Raw genomic sequence first — 21,547 nt, forward strand, 5'->3', positions numbered from 1 at the left:
AGAACAGTTGTGCTCCAATACCCAACCCCCTGAACTGGAAGACAGAAACAGGGAGCAGGATGAAGCCCCATAATACAAGTGGAAATAGTCAGCAACCTGCTCCATCACTCAGACCCACAGAAGTCCATGGGGATGGTTGGGATCCATGCAAGGGTACTGAGGGAGATGGCAGAAGAGCTCACCAGAGCACTTTCAATCATTTACCGTCAATCCTGGTCAAATTACACATTAGCAAATGTGGTACCCATCTACAGGAAGGGCAGGAAGGAGAACCCAGGGAACCATGGTCCTGTCAGCCTGACCTCAGTGCTGATGACCAAAGAAGGACAACGAAGCTGGTGAAGGCTCTGGAGCACAAGTCCTGTCAGAAGCAGCTGAGGGAGCCATGGCTTTCAGCCTGAAGAAAAGGAGGCTCAGGAGAGACCATCGCTCTCTAAAACTCCCTGAAGGAAGTAGTAACCAGGTGGGGGTCAGCCTCCCCTCACAAGTACAAAAGCACAAGAGGAAATGCCCTCAATTCACACTAGGGGAGGTTTAGACTGGATATTAGAAACCTTTTTTATTGGAAAAGGATGTCAAACATTGGAACAGGCTAATCAGGGAAGTGCTGAACTCACTATTCCTGGAGGTAGTTAAAAAGGACATGACTTAGGGCTGGACTTGGCAGTGCTGAGTTAACTGTTCGACTTGATGATCTTAGAGGTCTTTTCCAACCTAAATAATTCTATGATTCTATAATTCAGCTGCATCCAGAGGAATACCTTATTCACCTAAAACAAATTTGCATCTAACTTTGGGAAGATATCTTTCACTAGCTTTCACCTTTGACTTTTGGTTTAATTAATCCATTAAATAAGAACACCTTTCTATCTCTGCTAGCAGCATTGTGAACTTTGGTGCTTCCTTCAGGCAGTTTCACCAGTTCAGCTCAACTAAGTACCTCCAGATCTGGTTGCCTCCAGAAGGACTCCTAAGAAACTAGTACTTTACTGTCAGTTTAAGTTTTGGAAATAGTATTCTCAAAAGAAAACCAACCAACCAACCAACCAACCAAACTCCAAACAAAAACCAAAAACAAACAAACAAAAACAAAACCAAAAAAAGAAACAAAAATTAGAACCCCCACATTTCCTGCTGGAAAACAACAGTTACTTATTGCATCATCACTAACAATGTTGAAAACACTATCCAAGATAGAAAAAAATCCCTCAGTTTGCACACAATTAACACAAACAAATAATTTCCAAAGGTTTTTCAGTGTTTATTCACAGTTGACTCTTGTTCTTGTCTGGTGTTTTTACTTTTTCAGTTTAACAATGATATGCTAATTGATGACTCCTGGGTGTATCAAGTTTTAAAAGAATGAATAGAAGATAACAGTAGAGTATGTGATAGAAGACACAAAAAAGGAGTCTAGTGAAAGAAAAGACACCAAAAGGCGTTAGTAGACTGAAAGAGATAAGGGAAGAGTGATTGGAAGTGAAGAAATAGCACATTTGCCTCTGAAAGGAAAACAGAACCCTACAGCTGTATTTGATCATTCTGATTGGAACTTGCTACCCTTGAACTGTGACTTTCTGTCTGGTGAGATCTTACTGTAAAATGTATGAACACAGAACCTTTGTCTTATTTCTACAGTATGCTCTTTAAAGACAGTAATTGCAATTCATTAATCAAGTGATCACAACCGATTAATTATAAAATAAATAAATCAAATATCTATATTTTATACAAGCTAAAGAGGTATAAAAACTTCAGGAATATCAGACTAATTTCACTATATTCTTTGCTTAGCTGTCAAAATATCAGGAAAACATCATTGGTGATGTATTTAAGCATCACATCGCATAGAAGTTATATTTCTAAGATGTGTTCTTCATCAGAAAGGTAGGGGAAAAATGTTGTTACACAACCAGTTCAAATGCAGTACCATGTAGAAAGTAAAGAGTTTTCTTAACTTGGTTTGAAAATCACTGCTATGACTTAATAATAAAATATCATAACAAATCTCATATTAAAAGTCAGATTTCAGATTTAGCTGCTCTTCAAATTATTTAACATAAAGCCACATGGCCATTCTCAAGTGTTAAAAATGGTTTTTTTCCAATAGGAATTCTTCCACCATGATTCTCCTTTGCTTTTATTATCTCTCTAACAACACAGCAGAAGCACCTTTAAGCTCCCAAACTCACTTGATAAACCTGTTGCAGGTAAGAAAGAGACATGAATTGAAGGGGAGTGAATTTCAGAGGCATGGCTAGTGTGTCATGCCCAAGAAAGAGACATGAATTGAAAGGGAGTGAATTTCAGAGGGGGGTGCAGGGCGAAGCACGGTGATGATGGCGCATCTTTGCACAGCTGTCCTTGCTCCTGTGAGAGCAGACTCACTCCACACACAATTTAACAGCCTGCACAGCCAGCCCACAGCCTGCAAATCTCTGCTCTCTCATTGAAATAACTGATTATTAAAAACATATTTGAATACTGTATCAGAAAGGATGTTCTATCTCAATAGATATGTTGCAGTACAGAGAGAGAGGCAATAGATTGCTTGGAAAATATCTGTAAAACAAGCTGTGAAGTGAAAATAACAAATAATACTGCCTAAAATCCTGTCTCTAATACCATCTAACTTCCCCTGCAATTGGTGAAGTCACTTTTACAGAAATATAGATTTTGGAGTATTTTAAAATATAGTCATCTGGCTCTATGCTGTGACACACTAGCCATGCTGATCTGATCTAGAAAAACAGGAACTCTCATGCATTCCTAGTCTTAATCAGTTTTCTTTTGTGCTTAAATTGCACTCTTCAACACTTGCTTGATTTGTACCAGAGTTTTCAGCATGTACAAGAGCAAACCAAGTGAACTTAAAAGTGGCTCCTCCTACATCTGATAGAACACAGAACAATAGCCAGTTTTGAAACCTTCATACTGCCTTAAACATATTTCAAGTAAAGGTGTGAAAATAGAGATGCCATCTACTATTTGGAAACACAGAATTAATGGGTGGCTGATCTTTCCTTCCTAAATATTCTCCCTGATCATTTTGTGGAAGATGTAGATGAAAACTCAGACTCATCTCTTAAGCAGCCTCGTGCTGTCCAGATCACAGGCCTCTTTCTGCTCTTATGTCTGGCATTGCCCCCAGTGAAAACAATGGCAGAAGGAATAATGAGGATAATGCAGTTGGTATTTTTGCTAGGATATAGCAAGAAGACATATGAGACTCCAGAACTATTAAGAACCCTTGATTTCCATTTTTTAGCAATAAACATAAAGTCGACATAATTTTTGTCATTGACTTAATACGAGTTGAGAATTCACTCTGTTTCATTTGTATGTGACTAAGCACGAAATACTACTTTAAACTTGAGTTAACTTTTAAAATTGCAGAGCTGAAGTCAATTTGTTTTTTTCCTGTTATGAATTGTGAAGTAATTATTAAGCTCACAGTGAAAATTACGCATTACAAAAAGCCCTGAAGGAAAATATACAACTAGACTAGTAGGATAGAGAAGAGAGGGGAAGCAGGCAGAATCTCAAAATGCTAAACAGCTGTTCAGGGGTATATCAGGATGAATGGTGGCAGGGCTGGACCTGGAAGCGCAGGGAGGATGCCTAGCTAAGGACAGAAAGGAGAAGGAAGGTGAAGGGAGGACAGCACAGCCATCTGTCAGACTCCAGCTGTGCTGGGAACTCCTCAGTGGGTAAAAAGGTTCCCCTCCACTTCCTCCTGCCCCACCCCATCAGTCCCAGGACCCTCTCAACTCTGTGGGCAGTTCCCTCTCAGGCCCAAGTGCAGAGTCACCATTCTGGGTTGAGCTCAAGGACTGGGCGTGCCGAGGGCTGCAGTGACCTGAAGGAACTTGACTCTGGCTGAGAAGTCCACAGCCAGGTGGAACTATCTGTAATTTTCACCCTGACTTGAAGTGATAAAGAAGTATGCTGGAAGCACTGTGAAAGATGTGGACTGTTTTTTAAGGTTACCTTACAAACGTTTTCAGTATAATGCCTAGAAATTTTTGCAGTGACTCCATGGTTAATCCAGAGCACCATTGATAAAGATAGTGTAATGTAACTAATAGCAAAATTTGGTTCCCTGCAGACACGTTCCCATCCATTCATCCTGTTTGCTACTGCTTCACCCCATCTCCCCTGAAACGATGGATTTTCATTAAATTGAAAACATCTCTCCTCATGGTGTCATCACAAGCACCATAATGTGCGCGTGTTGTATTGCCAAGCATTGCTTAGCAACGGGACCCTGTGTTCTGCCAACTTTCTTTTCATGCTGTCAGTCTGAATTTAACTGAACTTGCTGTGTTGTGTTTCAGAGGACTGACTACATGTCAGTAACGTGACTGATGAATGCTTCAAATATACAAACAAAAACTGGCACTGACCCTCTCTATTTAATAAATAGTGTGAATTTCAAGAAGTCACTTTACATTCACATTATTCAAAGGCAAATTGTTTACAATCATGATAATTAATCTTGATAAATCCTCATAAACACTAACCAATTGGAAAGTATAATTAGACACTCTCAGTTTTGAAGCTACATTCAATAGGACTCTATGGCTCAGCCCTCTACAACATCTACCAGTCAAGAGCCACTGTTGTAGTGAAAATCACCAGTCATTTATCACTTAGTTAAATAAAGTGTTGAAAATTTTGAAGGTTTGCATTTGCAAAATCATCTCATCCCTTGAAATATTGTCTCTTAAATAAGTTACACAGAGCTGGAATTAATGGGTCTGGAGAATCTGATTATGTGTTCCCATGCCACCATGAGAAGAACACTTCTCTAGGCAATGCCCAGAACACCGTAAAATTGTATGGAGATGCAGATATCCTGGAGGACACCAGCTTTTGCAAAACTGAGTTCACTGCTCACTGCTTCAGTCTGGTTGAACAGCTCCAGATCTAGCTCACTACCTTTCAGGTTAAATATATTTGAGAAGCCCAAGCTGCTCCTAGTTTAAAATCATATGGTTGAATCTTCTGATAAGATTGCTGATAAATTGACCTGGTTCAACTTATTCTTAGCCCAATTTAATTAGCCGGAGATCTGAAAGTTTGATTGTGAAAGATTTTATCAGAGACATCAAATTAGCATTTATATAATTCTATATATTATATCTTTAATTTAGATTTTTTTGTGTGTGTTTGTCTATACACCTTTACCTATTCATGGTTATCTACATGCAATCCAGAGCCTTCCAACAATACTAAAGGAACATGTAGAGTGAGGCTTAATTGCCCAAAGGTAGTGCCTCTGATGAAACATGGATCTTTATCATAGCCTCTTTCATCTAGCTTTGTGCAACTGTCTTGGATACCCTCAAATGTCAAAAATGTCACTATGTACCTGTGTTTTGGAAAGGGAATTCTATATTTTGTATCTCAGGTGTATTAGTCCACCCATAACGTTTGCCTGCTGGAAGGCTTTTCCATCAGCCAGTAAGTATTCCCTGTTAGAAACACACTTGTTTGATATAACAGCTTTTGATGTCAATCCTATGCCTCCTTAGAAAGTGGAGGGGAAAAAAGCAAAGTTGATGTTTTCTAGGCTTTAAAGAGTTCCAACTAAAGGCTTGGGTAATTCATGAATGGAAATGGTTCTGCTATGTTTTGGAAAACCTTTTTGCTGTTGCTCATTGCCTGTAGTAGAGGCTCCTTATTCAAGTATTTAATTCACCAAATACTGAGAGGTCCAGGGGACAAAATTCTAGAAACATAATATTGCTGCTGGTGCAGGATTAAAACAGAAATCCATCAAGGAATCAAGAGCTAATGGGAAGATTTTGAGCATATAAGGAATTTGTTCTTGCCAGGTAGGTAATTTCTCCCAAAATGCACTTCCAGGGCCTGTATTACTAAAGATTGAGATATCACCACTATCATATATGAAATAAATTTGTGCTTTCTTGGGAACATACCTAGACACAAAATAGGAATATGGATAAAGAACTTCTGAGAAATAATGGCTAGAAACTCTCTGCTAGGCTCATTTTATTTCTCAGGCAGGGATGAACCAGTCTGCAAGGAGCAAGTTAGGCGTGTGTATTATAAACCTTGAAAATTACAATGGAGCTTTGGTAAATTCACAAAAAAAATTGTGCTAAAGTGTTCCTACATTGTTTCATTGTTCCTAGATCCCACATTGTTTCAAAATGTGGCCATTTATAATTTTGATAAGACCTTTTCCATCAAGCATCCCTTGTTCACTTGTATCTTCCTGGAGCTTTTTTCACAAATATTACTACTGATAGGATTTTCTCCTTTCCCAGTTGTCTTATATTTCTCCAAGAGTGATATTTCTGTGGGTTCTGTTTTACTTGAACAAGTTACTGTGCTATCAAGTGTAATAATTGTAATGATAATTGTGTAACTGTAGAAAGTCTACTTGTACATGGAACATATGACTTGCAATACTTATGAGGGTACAGGGTGTTCAGAGGCAGAAATTATGATCTCATAACATTTCTGACTTCTTGTACAGCCTTACAACTATCTGAGAATCTAGTATGTTATAAACTCATACTTGTGTCTCTTCAAAGACTTTTATTCAACTCTTAATATACATGTGTACTTTGCTTATTGGTTTCTTTATTTTTCTAATTCTTAGCTACAAAAATTTGAACTATATTCACTGAATTTAATTTGATTTCTATTTAAGAGCAACTTGAGTTTTAAGCTTACTTTCAGGTCCTCTTATGCTGCCACCTCATTTTAGTTGCACTCACTTCCAATCATGTAGGGTTTTGGTAGAAAGATTCTCTAGGCCCCTGAATGCCCTAAATTGCTCCATGTATGTAGCTAGGCTCCTAGGTCTCCTGACACTTTAAGCAAGGGAGAATACCATTTAATGCCAAGAGTGTTGGGAATGCTCCATGGAGCATCCATCACTCACAATGCTGGTAGGCATTGCATTACATTGCATTTCTGAGGTGCCTACCACTCTTCCCAGACTAATTGCAATTGGCCATTTCATTCAGTATTTATTAGGCAGGTACTAAGTGGTAGTGTGATCAGTTAAGTTCCTGCTCCTTAGGAAATCCGATCAGATATTGAGTAAATCTAGATGTGGACCTGAAGAAGACCCCCATATCCCATGGCTGAACATTCCCAGAGCTTGGTAAAATCTGGATTCGTTTCTGACATTCACAGCCAGCTCACAGCTTCATAATAAGCTGAAACAAAAACTCAGAGTTTGAATATTTCCTAATTTGGAAACATTTTTGCTTGTGCCAAATGTGTGACTCAGACCATTTCTAGTTAATTCTAGGAGTGGGGAATGTTATCATTTCTTTCACATGGCCATGTGATGTCCAGAGAGAAGCACAGAGACTCTGCTTTTCCTGTAATTGATACATACAGAAATACTTTAAAGTCCAAAAGTAATATAAATGGAATCTAAAGAACAGATAAAACTCGATCAATATTCTTAAATGTTGCTTACAACTGCTGACCTAAGCATATGCCAGCAGGCTAAGAAACCACTTGCTAATCTGTCAAAAGCTGAATTAAAAAAAACATTTTGATTTCATGGTAAGCTCTCAGAAAATTAAAAAAAAAATTTCAGCCTTTCTCCGATACAAATGTATTAGACAAATAGTGACCTATTTAAACAGTCTCTTACACACATACATGCAAATATCCCTTCCTTTTTCACTCTTTACTAATTTGAATTTAAGGTGAGACCCCTAAACACCTACACTGCAGTGATGGAAGTACTATCTCAGATAGCTGCAACAAACTAGTTTTTGTACCTATATCCATCTTCTTGCCATACCACTGAGCTTTAAGCAAGTTAATTTACTCCATTTTTCAATGACAAGCAGAGGCTTAGGCTTCTGAAGTAAGACTGACTGGAATTTAAAACCTCTGTCAAAACCTTGGGAACCCAGGCTGGAACTGGGGGCTGCAGTTTGGGCCATGGACTCAGCAGATATCTGGGAACAGACATCCATGCACATATCAGACCTTCATGAAATTATGGAATCGTGGAGCCACAGAAATCATAATATCATAGAACCATAGAATGGCAGGGGTTGGAAGGGACCTTCAAGATCATTCAGTTCCAACCCCACCACCAGGGGCAGAGATGCCTTCCACCTTCTCCCTACATGGCACTGGAAGATGATTTCTCTTGCATGTTGTGCCTGATTGTGCATTTATTGAGGTACTCACTCGTCCTGCCAGTACTGATCAGTGTGGGAGAGGAGAGGAGAGGAGAGGAGAGGAGAGGAGAGGAGAGGAGAGGAGAGACTTAAGCTCGAGTTTTGAAAGGAACTCTATGGATATGGTCTTCTGATCTTTGTACACAGGTAGCGAACATTGAAAAGACAATATTTCAAATTCATTTTTAACCTACTGGGAAGTGTTCACACAGCTTTCTAAGCATAGATTGCCATTAGCTCCACAAATTCTCCCTGATATATTCTCCAGGGCTTAGGCAACACTGCTTTTAATCCACAACTATTAAAAGTTTACTAAATTTAGTAAATGTATTAAATTTATTAAATTTAGTAAATTAAACTTCATTATGTCTTTCTCTGAAATTCTTTTCCTAGCCTCAAAATCTATTGCGTTTACAAAATTTTTATGGACCCATGATGATGCATCCATCTGTGGGACAAGCTGGAGTGAGTAATTTTGTTTTGAAAGCACAGACTAGTTGGTACAGAAAGTCTCCTTTACTGACCCAATTGCATTAACTGAGCCTGTAGGATGGCAGTGGCAGGAAATACATAGAGGATTTTTGTTCTGCTCAATGGGAATAAACTAACAATTTTCTGTGTAAAAAACACTATTCATATTTGATGCTGGTCATCTTCTAATGAATGGCATTCAAATACATGCATCAAATAGCTCACTGGCAATTCAACAGTATCAACCACTCCTAAACACTGGATGGACTTACAGCTCAAATAGTCATCACACACACCCTAAACTGTGTCAGTTTATAAAGGAAAACCACAAAATGTGTACAAAATGTAAGAGCATTTTGCCTTGACTAGCACTGTGCAATCCATGAGAGAGGCACTGCTTAAACTTTTCTTCACAGCCAAATATTTTACTAAGTGTTTAAAATTAAGTTTGTGGGGAGAAAAAAATACTACTACTTAAGAATATCCTTATGAGCTGTTTTGGTGTTTGCAGACTTTGCCACACAGTTATATTAAAGCACACATTTACCTGAAACATGGAAGACAGCCAACCTTTTAGGGGAATACATACTTAAGTAATTGGTTTTTTACTGTAAATAAACTTAGAGGACTGCAGTAGTTCCTTTAGCAACTCTTACAGATGTTAGTAGCTTTGTAAACTTTTCTCCAGTGATTCAACTGCTTCAGCAATCTTGTTCATGTGATAATTTTTCTGAATCCTGCTTTATCTAATCCTAAATAGATCCTGATGGCTAAAGTGTTTGTGTATTACCCATGCCTTTTCTCTATAATGTGTTTTTTTTAAGCTGCTGACTGAAGTATAGTGGTCACTTTAAGCTGTTACCTGTTCAAAGCACTTTTCCAAAAAAGATTATTTCTACTCTGAGATGCCCAGACTCCCATGTGTAACCAGTGACAGGGGTCCCTGATTCAGAGCATACTTCTATCATCATGCAGCAGAGAGAGGCACCTGTCTCAGATGAGATAAACTATATAAGTCTACTGACTCTGTCAAAAAAAAAAAAATTTCAACTGGCTTTTTGTCTTTTCTTGTGAACAAGAGATACATTCTTGTGAACAAGAGATGCAATTTTGTTAGTGTGAGGTCAACTGAAATTAAACCTAAATGTAGGAGAGGAAATGTTTCTACTGGACATCTCAAAATAAAAACAGGATTTCAACAAGCTCTTGTAGTATCCCTATGGACAGCATCACATGGATGCTGTTCTGTAGCTTTTTATAGCATGAAGCGTAGGAGTTATGGAATATGTATGCTTTTAGTAGTCCATTGCCAGGAAAAAGCACTGTACAGTAGAGCTTGGAATAAACCCAAATTAAATTTCTTCAAGAAGTCACACATAAAAAAAAATTATGGCATTACTCTCTTCAAAATTATCATGTATTGATTCATAGAATAAATGCAATTTTCTACATGCACATATAAGTTCAGAATAAAAGTCCAGGGTGGAAGTTTACCATTTTGCCAACTGATCTCTTTTGGATTGGTACAATAAACTGGACCTCACAGAAATTTGACTCTTTCTAGTTGAAAATTTTGAAAAAGATGGAATTTTTTATTTTTTAATTTGAACGCAAGAGCACTTTTACCTGGTATAGTAAAATGTAAAGGAAGCATAGGACCACTCCAGTGCTGAGCTACTGAACCCGTTCCGTACACAAATTATTAACAAAATTAAAGGTATCTGAAGTTCTTGAAATCAGTATAAGAAAAAACCCAGTCTATTTAAAAAAGATTTTCAAAATGTGATAGCTTCTAAAGTTTGTGCTAAATCCACTGAATCGCCTCATCTTTTCATCGTTTTCTCAAAGTCTCAAATTTTAACTGCTTATGTTTTTGCATGAGCCTGTATCATTTTCCTTTAAGACAATGACTGGCGCTGATTTCTGACCTCACTGACATTGGAATAGCTCAGTTTTCTTCAAGTTACTTTTGATCCACAGAGCTCATCCTTTAATATACTCCAGAAAGCTCTCACAAAACTGCACTGACTGAATGACTGTTTTCATAACCATATTCTTTTCTTTTTTTTTTTTTAAGTAACACTGGGGTTTTTCTTAACCTATGCTCTCCTGTACTTAACTTCAGCTGAGATCACATGTTTAGGGCCATCTGATCCATGACAGATTGGTACTGGCACATATCAATACTGTCTAGAAAGGACCTGGTGGCAGAAGCTTCAACAATGATTCTGCATTCTGTTCATTGTCAGGAGTTCAGCCTGACTCTGAGCACCGGTCATAATCCCACTTGGTAAAAAACCCTCCATAAATATGGAGATCATAAATATGGATAAACAAGGAGCAACATCCCTCCTTGAAAAGAAGGGCATTCTTCTCTGGATGGGCAGCAATAGCAGCACTGACTGACGAAAATGAACTCAGCAGGGATGAAGAACCGGATGGTTGTGTCACAGGAAGGAAGGAAGGAGAGTCAGAGCACTGCGTCAGCTCCGCGTGTAGGTGTCGTAGGTGTTGTTACAGAGACAGAAGTGAGGTCAGAGATGGCTGTGTCGTAGCAGCGGATGACTAAGATGAGTAGGGGAGGAGCTCCCCACTGCAGATGGCTCAGCAGAGAATAAGGACAGCAAGTTTTGATGTTTCTGTGGGGTGTTGCATTTGCTGCAGAAGAAAAAGCCTAGCAGCTCCTGGCAGAGGTCTGTAGGAAATGAATGGAGGGAGGTGTCTTTGGAGCGTGGGAGGGTATGTGAGGAGCTGTGGGGGAACAAGGAGAAAGGAGTCTGAGGCAAGCAACGTGAGTCACAGCACCCACCACGAAGAACGTGAAAAGGCGGTAAGCAAGCCTTAGACTACACATGAATATTCACAGGGAGGAGGTGGGAGAGAGAAGCTGAATGACTAAACTACAAGTGTTCAAGATTTGCCAAATGCAGCGTGCCGTGCCTCAGCCTGAGAATTTTATTTTTTGTCATGAGTTTCAACACCCAGTATCTCATTCTGCCAGCAACTTTCACAGCTGCATGATATTCTCAGAAGGGCTGCCTGGAGCATCCCCATGGAAGCATTTCCACATTTTATTCAATGCAGAGCTCCTTTTGAGTGTTCTCCAACATTGTTCCCATCTGGTGTGTCTGAGAACAGGCTTACTTGCAAGAGAAATGCAGTGGTTGGATGGCAAAATGATCATGTGAGAAAATACATCCCTTTTGGTAACATGGTCAGTGGACTGTGATTACCAGGTATGTCTTCACTCACCTGGCAGGAGGCCCTTAGTGGACCAAACAGTTTAGAAGATCAAAAGTGGTTTTTATTAAAGTTTTGGGGGCTTTTACCATCCTGGTGCTCATTAAGCATCTCAACCAGATGGATGGAAGGTGAAAGCTGTTACAATCTGAATGTTACTGTTGAAGAGGATTTTGTGAAATGAGCCAGGGCACTCAGCCAAGCTCCAAGTGAAAATGTGTCAGCAGTGCAATTGACACCTGAGCTGTTAATCTTAGTTGCCAGTGACTGCAGTGTATTTTGCATCATGGTGCTCTTTCTGCAGTAAAGAAATTTCTGCTGCACAAAAGATCTGTGTACAAAAATACAGAGTTTTCACTGACTTTATTCAAAATCAGAATTTAAATAATAAATATTTCTATAGGAACTGCATTTGTTGCAATATGTAGAACGGAAACTCAAGATACCATTTGTTTTTACCAGCAAGTAAAAACCATGCCTCCATATTGGGTAACTTTGCTGAAGCATGAAATCATTATTCTTAAATCACTTATTTAAAAAGTGGTACACTAATTTTTAACAGAATTAAGCTTAATGCTACAGTCCCAGAATCAGGCAACTGAATGCTTTTCTTTGTACAGAAGTCAGATGTACTCCACTGAGTTTACTATGTGAATTGTTAATTAGAGCAGGAATATGTCACAAGTAACGCGACAGATACCATCCAGCACTAAAACCATGATGTACTGAAGAATCAGGACAAATATTTCTGGACAGACCAAATTTGCACAATTATTTTGAAATCTCCAGAAAGAAAAAAAAGTGTTTGGGACCAAAACCTGATAGGAGTGAATGCAAGAGTTGTTAGAACACAAAAATTCTGTTCATTAAGCTAGTATATTTCTGTGGGGTTGTGTATCGTATGTTCTATGCTGACATAACTTTGGCCAATTTTTAAGTATATTAGCCTGCCCAGTCATAATTTAAGAATTATCTCAAAACTATTAGGCATTCATATTTATTTCATCTTATTTGTCAAGACCATTATTGGTTGGTTAAATTTACAAGCCCAATCAGTACATAAAAATCACATATCTCTAATAAATGTAACTAGTATACAATGGAAAGGTTTTAATCAAGACCGCCAGCAATGTATCAGTCCTTTATTGATATCTGGCTATTAATAGCTCTGTTAACAGCTCCAGCTGTCAGAGACATTGAGATTTCCACAGAGTGAATCCATTTGTGGAGATTTAGCAGCATTTATCTCAAATGCCATTCAGTCAGGTCAAGGCTACAGGGCAGTGAGTCCCACACCTCTGCTCCCCTCTTCCTTCTGACTCTGCTTTGTGTATCCTTGACTGCCCTCCTACAAGGGCTTCCCTCACATGGAAACCAGAACATTGGGGAGGACTGATACGCACTCAGATCTTACTCTGGCATGAATTTGGGAGGCAGCCAAAGTGACCTCAGAGCTGGGGCTCATTCAAAGTTTCTCAGTACAGGCACAGTCCCTGTTAGTTTTCCCTTTGATTCTTTGGTTTAATCTTATTTTTCTCATTCTTCCACAGTTTTCCTGCTTCATTAAGACATTTTCCCAAACTGTTTCCAGGATATTCATTGTCCCTTGTGGAAATCTACTCTAACACTTTATTTGTTCTACTGTTTGGACTTGCATGTTGCCGTTTCATACAAGAAGGGGCATAAATGCGTTCATTCTCCTGTATGTGTGAGTTTAATAGTTTTTCTTTCTAGTGGATTCCTCTGAGAGTCACTCTGCTTTTTCAAGATTAAATCACACTCTGCATGATGATCAAAGCTGTCTATTTGGAGAATTTCTGCATGATGGAAAAATGTGTGCATTTCTGAGTTCTCAGTCCTGCCATTCAGCTCCTCACCCTTCTTTCTCCCCCCTCCAAGGGTCCTTCCTCTCCTGGAGCCATCCCATTTTTTCACCTCACATTGCAGAACTTTCAAAATCCTTATCATGGGAGGAAATTTGGGAGTTGAGAGTGTATTGCTCTGTAGCATGTACAAAATACACACTGGTTTGTTCACCAAGGGAACTAATTTGGAATGAGCTTTGTACCAGGATGGATCTTAGAACAGCGTTTTCTTTCCAGTAGAAATCTCACTGGTGCATATTACAGTAAAATCTTAGCCACTCTGTTTAGGTTCACCACAAATTTTACTTAGGTTCCTTTTTGTTTTCAGTGAAACCTGTGTCAATATGATTTTCACATTCTCCAAGAAGTGTATTGCAGGAATATGCAAGGTAGAAGTTAGGCAACATAGCTCCCAGTGTAATTGGCAAGGCACAAACACTGCAATTGCACACACACACACAAATATAGGAGTACACACATGCACATAGACACAGGGCCTAGAAATACAAACCAACATTATTGACTCCATAAACCCTGGGCTGAGAGTAGTTGACACAGAAGGAAGCAAGGCATAAAACATTCTCTGATAGTACTCCAGTACTGCAAAGACAGCTACTGCTGTGTCCCCTCTGATTGCCCAAAAGGCACGTGCGTTTTTCCAGATTATTTTGGTAAGCATCAATAGCACACCCTTGGTGGATTGCTCTTAGGCATTAGCTTTGTCACAGAGGTTACTCCCCAACATCAGGACTTCTTGAGGAAGTCTCTTGCCTGGATTCATCAGAACTCCCTCTACAGCTCCAGATCTTCAAGGAAGACACTATTTACAGATGTGTGGTCACAGGGCCTCAGACCCCACTGAAAGAAATTAGGCGCAGCAGTAAACCACTAGTAACACTGATATTCTCCTAGCTAATTCAGATTGCAATGTGGAGACATAAGGAATACAAGATGTATGTCTGGTTGGGTAAGACCCTGCTATCTTCAGGGTATTTCAGGATTGAGAAAATATGAAGACACTCCTGAACCCTCAAATAAAGATATTATGTTTGCTAACATGAAAACAATACAGATAAGAATAAATTTCTATTGGTTTTCCTTCTAACAAGTTCTATATTTGTAATTTTCACTCCATTCAAACAACAAGGTCAGTCTTAGTCTAATACCTGTAAAATAGGTTTTGTATATCAAGGCCACGTTGGACAGGGAATTAAGTAGCCTGGTCTACTGGAAGGTGTCCCTGCACTTGAGGAGTTGGAACTGGGTGATCTTCAAGGTCCCTTCTAACCCAAACCATTCTATGAATCTATGAGCTTACAAATGTGAGAAATTGTTATTATTTATTATTATTTTTTTAAGAGAAAAATAGGAAAACAGGAAAATTTTGTGGACTTTCTGGACTTCTGACTCAGGTAAAATCTTCTCCCCCAAGGATTAAGAGAAAGAGGTTTTTGTTAAAAGAGAGAACAAATAAAAAGAAATATGAAAATGAATTGCCAGGATGTGAAGAAAAAAAATAGAGGGTGAATGGTGTCTTGAATTTTTCACTCCTTTCCTGCTTCCTCCAGTAACATTTTACATACACAGTAGGGAAATTGCCTGGCTAGAGCAAAATAGTTTCCAAGAAGATCCTTGGGACAGCCCTTAGGACCCTGCAGACCTCGTTGCTGACAATGTTTTACCATCCTGGTGTTCAAGTAGCCTAATGGGGAAATATATTTGTTCACTGCAGCTTTGTACCATTTCTTGGCCGCAAGTTATTGAGTTAAATCTCCCTCATCCTTTAATTTAAACTCTTATTGTTTGCAGTTCGCACTGTTCTAAATGTTCTAAATGTTCTCAGTGTTTGCAGCTTTGGCACTGCTTGTACCAATTGCACCATAAGGACAATAAAGTCATGTTTTGTGAAATTACAAGGCACTTTTATTTTTGCCTATCAGCTAAAGTCCTGCTGTAGTATCCACAAACCACACAGAGCAGATACCTACGTGATGGCAAACCCTTCACTCCTGCAACCCTAGTGGCTAAAATAATCTGTGCCTTTCAATCTAAAGATCCACAACATTCAGAATTTGTGAGAGCACACAGGTAAAATGCCTACTATAGACGTATGCCTCTTCTACAGCCAAAAATATCTTCAGAGCACAGCAAAAACCAAAATTCTCACTCTTCCTCAAAACAGGTGTAAAATACATTCTTCATGCTGAGTCCTGGCAGCAAAAACAGTGTTCAGGATGTCTTGATACCTTCTATTCCCCTGCTTGCAGATTTTTGGCATACTTTCCTTTCCTTATTCTCACAGCTGTTGTGTAGAAAACAAACAGTAGTCATTTGAAAATGGTGTTATTCAGCTCTCTCAAGGCTAATGTCTGCCATCTACTTCTGAATTTCTCAAAGGTACACTTCAGTCTCATGCCACCTCTGCCTAGACTGCAGGTGGGAGCAATTCTTTCCTAGAAAAGCATCCTCAGTACAAAGTTTTTCACCTACAGTTATATATGGTAAGGTGGGATTCCTAGATAAAAAAAAAAAATGAAAGAATGATTGTAGCAATTATGTTCACATCCTTAACCACACAAAGGAAATAATTTTGTTCTCACTGGATTCCTAGAAAGTCCCCCATCCTATTATTAGGAAGTTTTCTTGTGCATCCCGTGTTCACATTAGTAAGTCTACCTATGTGGTCATACAGAACAACAGGGAATAAACCTTTTATTCCACACTCCGTGGAAAGCAGAAATTGAGCCCTTGCGTTTCCTTTCACACAGGGAAAAATTCTAGTCATGGAAAGCCATCAAGAATTCCCAGAGGGCATGTAAACTTCAGAGCCTTTCTGATAACGCTGCACATGCTCACATGAACAGGCCCTTGATCAGTAGGGTGGGCTGCAAGGTTCCACGTGGAGAATTACCCTCTTAATGGTGAATGGAGATGCTATTAGCTGATGACAAAGTTGGGAATGCAGAGAGCTAACTAATGATTGTTGATTTTTTAGGGATATTTAGTAAAATAAATAAATAAATAAATAAATAAATAAATAAATAAACAAACAAACAAACAAGCTTGCTGCAGAAATTTACCACGAGAGTGTGGGAGAACAATTATGCAACTTTCTAAAGAGTATTTCCATCCCGGTTTTGGCTAATTTCCCCTAATTTCTAATAGACCATGTACCTTGGAAGCAATTCCACAGGACTGAGGGTGAGAAGTATAGAATGTATATACTCCTATTGCTGAAATCTTTGGAAGGATTTGTAATATGAGGAAGCAGTGGCCTAAAGTGAACAAGAGCCATGTACTTCTCTAAAACAACTGATTCATGACAGTTTGTTCAAAATTTTTACTTTAAAGAATCTCTGTAAGACATAAATCTCTTTGTGCTGTCAATTTTGAGAGTAGAATTTAAGTTATATTTGCATGAGTAAATCTGCATTGTTTTCAGAGAATACTCACAGTGCATCTGATTTTTTACTTCTTTGGAACTTGTATGGACTTCTAGAATTTGCTTTGTTGGTCTAAACACAAGCATCTGAGGGCACTTGAGATATCCAAGGCCTTGTCTGCCAGATCAGATTGAGATGGGAACTTCATAGGCCCTGTAGCTTCCATCCTCAAATGGCACTATATCCCATGTTTAGGACCTTGCCAGGCTGCCAGGTGTAGAAAAAGAAGATACAGAACACAAAAAATCACATATTTTTATCTAGTTTTCTATTTGTAATTTAAATATAAATAGCTACATAAGGAAATTGGGTGGAGAAGAAACACGGTCAGAATCTGTATTGCATTTAATTTTGTTTTAAGCATTAATACTCTTCCTGCTTACCATTAAATAAAGTGCTGATAACAACAGGATTTATTATGCCAGTAGGATATCATCAAGCCTGAAGGCTATTTCTGGTGCTACTAAAGTGGCAAGAACCACCTCTGCCCTTAAAGGCCACCCGCTTTCAGTTTCAGATTGTGTTAATCCTTCTGGAACATGCCAGCAGAGTACTCCATGGGAATAAAACATTTGCTTCATTTCTGCCTAAAGGTGAGATTGAAACCATTTGTTTTTAAACCTCATGCTGTCATTTATAATTAATGGTATGACCCTGACTACAGAGCTTGAAAGGAGTATATAAATTTTCAACTGCAGTTCTTGTTTTGTTGTTTGGCAACGAGCCAGTTTCTTAAGCTTTTATCTTTGAATACAAAAGGTTATTTCTAGAGATTGAGTGCTTCATTTATTTCCAGTACTTTTCTTATTTTCATCTGCTAGGAACAGCAATGGATAGAGTTTTGCTATTTCAAGCTGTTTGTTAAGCCAGTGTCCCCCAAATGAGAGTAGGGAGATCCATTTTCCTTCATGAAGGATACACACCAGCAGCTTTTCTGCCATTTTACATTTTTTCTTTTAAATAGTTGGTCTGCCAAAGCATTGCCATTTTGCCAGAAATGCAAAGGGCCATTTCTTTCATGGTAGATGTACCAGCACATGAAAACAATAGCCTTGTCACTCTGAAAGTCACAGATCTAAAGGAAATTAAGGGCCTGTACCCATACCATAAATATGAGCTATGCAATTAAAGTAACACTTGGCGGTTGGAAGGAATTGCCCTGTAATTAGATTATTGTAATATGTGTTTGAACATGCTGAACTGAGCTGAAAAAAAATACACATGGGGCACAAGCCTATGCTCCTAGAAATCACTGGAAGTTTAGCTACCTAATTCCCTGGAAGGCAGAATTGATCCTTACTTTTAAAGTTTTGTTTACAAACATTATATTTTACACAAATTATTGCATATCTTTCTCAATATCAGCATTCTCTCAAATGGAACAGGATTCTTCAATACTCCCAGATGGTAAGCTATTAACACAAGAAACTATTTTTTCCTCTATGGCTCATTCCTCTCTCTCCATAAATGTAGATGTCACAAAAGGGAAAGGCATGGACTTGCAGTTTTAGAGCTGCATTGTTGTTCCCTGTGCCCAGGGTGAATGATTTCAAATCATTCCTGTTCTTTTAAAGAAAGCAACAGCATGTACAGTCAGGATCACATTGCCCTGAACACAGTCTTTTCCCCCAACTCACAAACAATGGCACCACCAGCTACAACTGCTAGGAAACAAGACAAGTGTTATGGGCAAAATTAATATCTTCTATTCAATGTCTTCTTATTCATTAAAATTTTAAGCTACAATTCATTTCTAAGGAATATAAAATTACTGAAGACACCAGAATAGACCTTATTTTCCACGTGGAAGAAAAAAAACCACATGGAAGATGAGCAGAACTATTTGAACTAGACACCTGTATTAAGCCTTTAGAATTGTAAATTAAGGCAAAATGCTGAGGCCTTAGTGAAAATGAAAGACCTGTTTATCTTTAGATTCATCTTGCCACTTGCATGCAAAAAGATGAAACAGGCTGCAGAGAGGAAGGAATAGTTTTGGTTTTTTCATCTCTATGCATGCCAATCACTGCATTTGTACAAGGCACCCCACAGATCACAATAAGATAGCAGAAATACTTCCACAGACCCTCTGACTTTGCCATGTTGGCTTTTCTTCCCAAAGGCCTCCCAAACCAGCAATTTCTCTTTTCGTTCTGGAAACAGAGAGCAATGGGATAATCGTTTCCTTCCAGAGAAGGATGTGATTGCTGTCATGTTTTCACCAGCAAGGAAGGTCTTGTCCCTTTTTCAGCAAGAATTCATTTGAGAATCATGAGCCTACACAGACATATCCCAGGAAACATATGACACAAGTATAAACTTTTTTAATTAATTTCATGAGAGTGGGAAAAACTACTCCCTCATTTATTAAAATAAAGATACAGTGAGAGCAATCTTAAATGTCATGCTTAGGTCTTTTCAAATGCTCTTAATTTGACAGAAATAAATTAATGTTATTCTCTAATTTTCGCATAGCCAGGGGCCTTCCAACTCACTACTAAGCTTGAAAAAATATACCAAAAATTTGCTATTATTATCTTGATTGCCCTAGGGGAAAAAAAAGTAAAGGGGAGGTAATTAGTTATTATATATGTGTAAATGTCATTAGATGTTTAGTGTGATGTGTAAATTCTGTCTGCTAATTCCATTGGAGTGCTCAAAGAGAAACATGTAGGGCCAGAAGTTACACATAATTTTTTTCTCACTTAGAGATCAAAGTTTCAATGTGTTTTGAAAGTAAAGACTCCATATATTTTCCTAGAGTTTTATGCATATTAGCCCAAAATATCACTTTTATCAGTAGTCACATTTTCACAGGTTTATTAGTCATATGCTCATGGACTCAAGTCTTCTAATGATTAGCATCACAAAAAGGTAGGAAAAAAAATCAAAAGCTTTGGCCCATGAAACAGAAAACAAATTATGTGGAATTTGTTTTATCAATCTTAAGTGGAAACCCAATAACTAACTAGTGAAAGTCAAGCATGAAGTATGATCCAAACACTAGTATTATTCAGTTACTTATAGATTCATTTAAATCCAAAAGCTGAGATAGAACTCTTTTCATTTCCATATTGGGGCAAAAAATCATGTAAGGTTGAAACTCACATCTGAAGAAAAAGAAAGAAAATGAAACACGTTATCAACATCTTTTCATATTTCATAACACTAGGATTTCAATTTCTTTTTATTAAATCACTGTCACACGTTCATTTTGAGGAGTGCTTACAACACATTCATTATTTCTACTCACAGAAATCATTATTTCCCAGGTCTATACAAATTGCTGTAAAGAGGAACATCAAGTCAATAAAATAACTTCATTTTGCCAAGTATTTGGCAGTCAACCTTGAAAACAGAGTGTTTAGTTTGATGCTCTCTTTGTAAGATGTCTTCTGATGGATTCATTCTCAAGTCAGGGTGTGCTTTGGTGGTCAAGGTTAACTTTCTCTTCACTTTCAATTCATTGGCTTTGACAATTGTTAGTGTCCATTAAATCCTTGTTTACAACATGAGGAAGAGAGTTATACACAGGGTTATCCAAACAGAAGTCCTGTCTCCTTTTCCAAGGACCGATGTTCCTGCTTTCTAAGCAATGGGAGCCTTTTGCAGGCTTAAACATCCCAGATTCAAGCTCAGGGTCACTCTATTCAGAATATCCCTTGCTTGCTCATGCTCTTCTCAGGATAGTATATTCTTGCTTTTTCTGCAGATGTGAAGGGGGAACAAAGAGGCAAGAGAAAGTTGTATATTAAAGAGAAGGGCTAGCATGGGACAATGAAGGAAGACAAAAAGATGTGGGAGAAGAGATGGAGAAATGAAGCAAATAGCCTAAATTTAAAGTAATAAGTGTGTTTTTCAGCAGGCTAACTGTACATTGACTTAGTACTGTCAACTAAAAAAGCAGCTGGCAAAATATCTCTATGTAGCCTTCTAAAATAAAAATTAAACTCTTGAATTTTCTTCTAACACACCCTAGTTATATTCCCTCTTTTTTTTTTTTTTCTAATTAGGCTGGAGGATAGGGTATAGGAAAGCAGGTTGTAATTACCCCACCAGATTATTTTTCTTAAGATCAAATCTTTTCTCAGCAGAATGAAATATAGTCATGATATCTCATCACAGTCTTTATCCCTATCACAGTGAATAATCTCATTATATCCTGTACCCAATTTCCTTTCATGACAGATCCTCAGCTTATGCCACTTGGTATAATTCTGTGTAAGGATCAGACCTATGTCTATATTAGATTTCTAAGTGTCCTATAGAAGAAATAGCTGCAGATTTATAGCATCTTGAAGTAGATGTTATGAATTTAAAGATTAAAAAATGCATCACA

This window comes from Geospiza fortis, unplaced genomic scaffold, assembly GCF_000277835.1.
Source record: "Geospiza fortis unplaced genomic scaffold, GeoFor_1.0 scaffold192, whole genome shotgun sequence".
Classification (NCBI taxonomy): domain Eukaryota; kingdom Metazoa; phylum Chordata; class Aves; order Passeriformes; family Thraupidae; genus Geospiza; species Geospiza fortis.